This window comes from Muntiacus reevesi, chromosome 7 (assembly GCF_963930625.1).
Source record: "Muntiacus reevesi chromosome 7, mMunRee1.1, whole genome shotgun sequence".
NCBI classification, from domain to species: domain Eukaryota; kingdom Metazoa; phylum Chordata; class Mammalia; order Artiodactyla; family Cervidae; genus Muntiacus; species Muntiacus reevesi.
Window position 1 is genome coordinate 35,810,959 of NC_089255.1, and position 5,300 is coordinate 35,816,258.

The 5,300-nt window shown below is 43.6% G+C and overlaps 1 pseudogene; it reads right to left on the reverse strand.

Moving 5' to 3' along the window:
• Positions 1 to 2,979: 2,979 nt before the first annotated feature.
• On the reverse strand, positions 2,980 to 3,607 carry LOC136172309 (synaptosomal-associated protein 23-like; annotated as a pseudogene).
• Between the last annotated feature and the right edge of the window lie 1,693 nt (positions 3,608 to 5,300).

Consider the following 5,300-nt stretch of genomic DNA (forward strand, 5'->3'; position numbering starts at 1 on the left):
AAGATTAAATTTTTGTTGTGTATATGCCACCCAGTTTATGATATTCTCTTATAGCAGCCCGAAGGGATTATGACAACGAGTTTGGGATCATTCCACACTGGATGCACTATTGATATGGTAATAATGTAAACCATACTCCCTCTGCTGCCACTCTAGATGGGCCAGCAGAAAGCAGGCTGACCCCCACAAACCAGCAACCCTTCTTTCTTTTCCCACCAGATACCTTTTTTTTTTTTAAGGAATATGTCCTGTATTTCAATAAAAATGGGAAAGGTGTTAAAGTCATTTCTTTGTTGCAGTGCTTTTTGAGTTATGGACCTTTGTTCTACTCAGTTTGTTAAATAAGAGTTGACAAAATTATTGCTTCCCATCCCCCACCTCCAAAGCAGTCAGAGAAGCACATTGAAAAAACAATTCCAATAGTTAGTTACAAAATTTAATTGTAAGGGTTTAGCAGTGGTTATTGGTCAAATCAATCAACATTAATAACTTTGAAGTGTGCAGAAACTAGTCTTTAAATAAAGGTGACAAATACCAGTAAGATTCTTATAACGCTATTCAGGGTCTAAATAAAAGTGATTCTGGAAGTTGAGTACAAAATACTGCAATCATCAATAAGTAAACCAAAGGCATAACTTTCTAAATCATTTTTATTTTATTTTTTTAAAAGATTATTTATTTATTTATGGTTGTGCTGGGACTTCATTGCTATGTGGGCTTTTCTCTAGTTGTGGCGAGTTGGGGGGTTACTCTATAGTTGTGGTGGGTGAGCTTTTCATGGGCTTCCCTGGTGGCTTGGATGGTAAAGAATCTCCCTGCCATGCGGATGGGTTCAGTTCCTGGGTTGGGAAGTTCCCCTGGAGAAGGGATAGGCTACCCACTCCAGTTTTCTTGGGTTTCCCTGGTGGCTTAGATGGTAAAGAATCTCCCTGCCATGCGGATGGGTTCGATTCCTGGGTTGGGAAGATCCCCTGGAGAAGGGCACGGCAACCCACTCCAATATTCTTGCCTGGAGAATCCCCATGGACAGAAGAGCCTGGTGGGCTACAGTCCAAGGGGTTGCAAAGAGTCGGACACCACTGAACTTCTCATTGCAATGACTTCTCTTGTTGCGGGCTTCCCCAGTGGCTCAGTTGGTCAAGAATCTGCCTGCAATGCAGGAGACCCGGGTTCAACCCCTGGGTCAGGAAGATTCCCTGGAGAAGGAAATGGCAACCCACTGCGGTACTCTTACCTGGAGAATTCCATGGACAGAGGAGCCAGGCAAGCTACAGTCCACTGGACCGCAAAGAGTTGGATAGGACTGTGTGACTCACTTTCTCTTGTTGCAGAGCACGGGTTCTAGGGTGCGCAGACTTCAGTAGTTGCAGGACGCTGGCTCAGTAGTTGCACTTTACAGGCTCTAGAGCACAGGCTTGGTAGTTGTGGCACATGGTCTCAGTTAAGCTGTGGCATGTGGGATCTTCCTGGATCAGGGATCGAACCTGTGTCTCCTGCACTGGCAGGTGGATTCTTTACCACTGAGCCATCAGGAAGGCCCTCTAATTCATGTTTGGTTAAACAGAGTAAATTCTAGTTTTTTAAAAAAAGTTTAAAGTGACACAAACTCAATCTGTTTGCTGCTGCTGCTGCTGCTAAGTCGCTTCAGTTGTGTCCGACTCTGTGCGACCCCATAGATAGAAGCCCACCGGGCTCCTCCGTCCCTGGGATTCTCCAGGCAAGAACACTGGAGTGGGTTGCCATTTCCCTCTCCAATGTATGAAAGTGAAAAGTGAAAGGGAAGTCGCTCAGTCGTGTCTGATTCTTCGCAACCCCATGGACTGCAGCCTACCAGGCTCCCCCGTCCATGGGATTTTCCAGGCAAGAGTACTGGAGTGGGAATCTGTTTTCTACCTGAGACCAAAAGAAGTTTCTTTTTCCTGTCTAAACAAAATTCTTGGCATCAAGATAAATCTGAATTCACGTGATATACTTTGTTAAACATTTCCAAAAAATTTTAAGCCTGCTGTAAAGAGAAATTCTCGTGTTATACTGCATACATATTTACATATTTTTCTTCAAAGACAAATTTATGAAATTAATAGGCCTGTAATAGGACCATGATATTATTAATAATATGAAAACAAAAAGTGTTTCTATATGTGCAATATGAAGTGAGATCACAGAATCTGTGTAACCAGATGAATCACCAAGAGTTCAGAAATTAAGCTCACTTTAAGAAAATGCATTCCCTCTTTTTTGGTGCTGAGGTTGCAAAGTTGTGATGTATGACAAAAACCTTGTGTAAACAGGCTCCAAAACCAAGCATTGTTCTAAATTGGCAATGACTGTAACTTAAGTTAAAATTAAACTCAACTAGATCCCTGTGGTTGGAGAAGGCAATGGCAACCCACTCCAGTATTCTTGCCTGGAGAATCCCAGGGACAGAGGAGCTTGGTGGGCTGCCATCTATGGGGTCTCACATGACTGATGCGACTTAGCAGCAGCAGGTTTTACTGAGGTAACAACCTCTTATCTCTTGCCTCCCATCCTGTGCTTGTCCCCACTGTCCCCAACTTCCTTTCATATGGCTGTATTTGGCAATGCTTCCAAATCTTGGAAGCAGAATAACCTGCTAAAGTAAACAGAGAGGATGAAAAATAACACTATAAATGATACATGAAAAATCAACCTTAGAGTATAGACTGAGAAGCAGCAGTCTACCCTCAAGGGAAAAAGAATTAAAAAAATAGGGGGACTTGCCTGCCCGTCCAGGGTTAAGACTCCGTCCTTTCACTGCAGAGGCTGCGAGTTTCATCCCTGGTAGGGGAACTAAGATCCCACATGCCGAGCGGCATAGCCCAAAAAAATTAAATAAAATAAGGGGCTGTTATTCCTAGATATTTTCCCACATAACAAAATTTCAAACTCTGGAAAGGTAATGCCTTTGAAGGAGGAACTGGGAAAGTAAATAAATGGTAAAGAAGTACAGCAGTAACTTTAACTGTCAGTGAGTTTCTTTGCCCTGCCATTGGCATTATCAATATGATCTTTATTGGTATCAGCCTTTTCTGTGATCTGTTCTATTTGTGAGCCTCAATCCCATTGCTTATGTCCAGGGCCATGTTTTTAGGTTTTCTAGGATACTGCCCACTTGAGTCAGGTTCTCTTCCGTTTCATCTTCCCTGACATGATTTGTTACGTGTTTAACGTATTCACCCGTTGGCTGCTCCTCTGGTCACTTCACACAGCTGACCATTTGTCACTCAGCCTAGCTGCTTAGATACTATTACATTGATAGGAGAGCTGTCTCCACCATCTCCCCAAGTTGCCTTATAGACTTTACCAGACTCAATGTTCTTTGTCTTATTACATGGACATACACAAAGGCCTCAGTCCTTGCTGAATTCTGTTAAAGTCTTCTATGCTTCCCTCGTGTCTTTATTTGGTCCATGCCTCCTTCTGTGTGTTTCAGTTGTTCCCCTTGCTCAACCAGTGCAGGGATAGTCTTGATTCCTGCATCCTGAGCCTCAATGGCTAAACCCAGGATTCTCCTTGTACTTTCCGCAGACTGATCAGTAACCTGGTTAGCCCTCAGCTGAATTCCTTCTGCTGACAGATTATCCATGATGAATTTAAACTCTTGATAGGTGCAGAAACTGAAATGTGGATATTCAAGCAGATTTGACTGTTTCTCTCTGGCTGCGGCAGCTCTGACTCCCCCAGGCCAGACTCCCAGCTGCGTTCTTCTTCCAGGTGACTTCTTAAGCAGTGGTTCTCAGAGAGGCAGAGGGAGAAACATGTCCGAGTCAGCTCGGAAACTCTACAAACTATAAACTCCCATAGCACCTTACTTTCTTACCTACCCCGGGGGAATCTGCTATGGTTTTCCCCAATCTCCTTACGAAGCGCAGTCTTAAAGTAAATGCCACATGAGAGAAGGGAGAAGTATCCACATGGGGGATACACAAAAGGGGTGCTTCTGAATTAAAAGAGATCGCATTCCCACTTAGTTTGTTCTCTTATCCGGTGACTATGTCCAAGCTGTTGACCTTTTTTCCATGGACAGAGCTTTCCCAGAGTATTCAGAAGCCCCAGGAAGACCAAGTGTCTTCCCTTCTGTTTTCTGTCACCTCCAATCCTGGGAAGACCAGGTTCTATTGCTGGAGTTGCCACGGTCAGGACATCCTTTCCTGGTCCCTGTGCCCTTTCTGGATTGAAATAGTCTATCTGTAGCCCCACTATCCTAGTAGATCCTAGTCTTGTTAGAAACCAAAAGACCCCCAAACCTTCAAGTGATCTTTTTTAAAAAATGTATTTGGCTGCACTGGGTCTTAGTTGAGGCACGTGGGATCTAGTTCTACCCAACTAGGGATTGAACCCGGGCCCCCTGCATTGGGAGCATGGAGTCTTAGCCACTGGGCCACCAAGGAAGTTCCCAGATAATCTTTTTTTTTAATGTTATTTTTAATTGAAGGATAATTGCTTTACAGTGTTGTGTTGGTTTCTGCCATATATCAACATGAATCGACCATAGATATACACATGTCCCCTTTCTCTTGAACCTCCTTCCAACCTTCTAGGTTGTCACAGTGCACAGGGTTGAGCCTCCCCGAGTCATACAACAAATTCCCACTTGCTATCTAATTTTACATTTGGCAATATATGTATGTTTCAATGCTACTGTCTCAGTTTGTCCCTCCCTCTCCTTCCCCTGCTGTGTCCACAAGTCTGTTCTCTGTGTCTGCATCTTTATTGCTACCCTGCAAATAGGTTCATTTTTCTAGTACCCATATATATGTGCTAATATGTGATGTTTGTTTTTCTCTTTCTGACTTCATTTTGTGTAACAGGTTCTAGGTTCACCCACCTCACTAGAACTGACTCAAATTCATTCCTTTTTATGACTGAGTAATATTCCATTGTATATCTGTCCCACAGCTAGCAGGTGATCTTTGGGTTTCTTCTTAGCTCTGTGGTTTTGGGTTTGTGGTGTCTCCACCAACTTCTCCAGCCAAATTCCTAGAGTAATTTCATGAAGAAATCCAATTTCTCCACTCGATTGTTCTAACCCAATCTGTACCTTTGTTTTCTCCAGAAAATCCTGCTGTCAGGGGGTTGCCATTTGGCCCAATGGCCTGCCTGTGTAATTTGCCTTTAGGGATTCCAGATACTGCTACTCTCATTATCAGTTGGGTAAGAAACTTTTCTCCCTGTTTATCTTCCAGATTTTCTTCCTCTCAGCCACTCAGGCAGTTCCTTCACTCCAACTCCAAGGCTGGCAGCTGAGGGCTAGCCCACTCGCTCCTGCAACCCCTTTT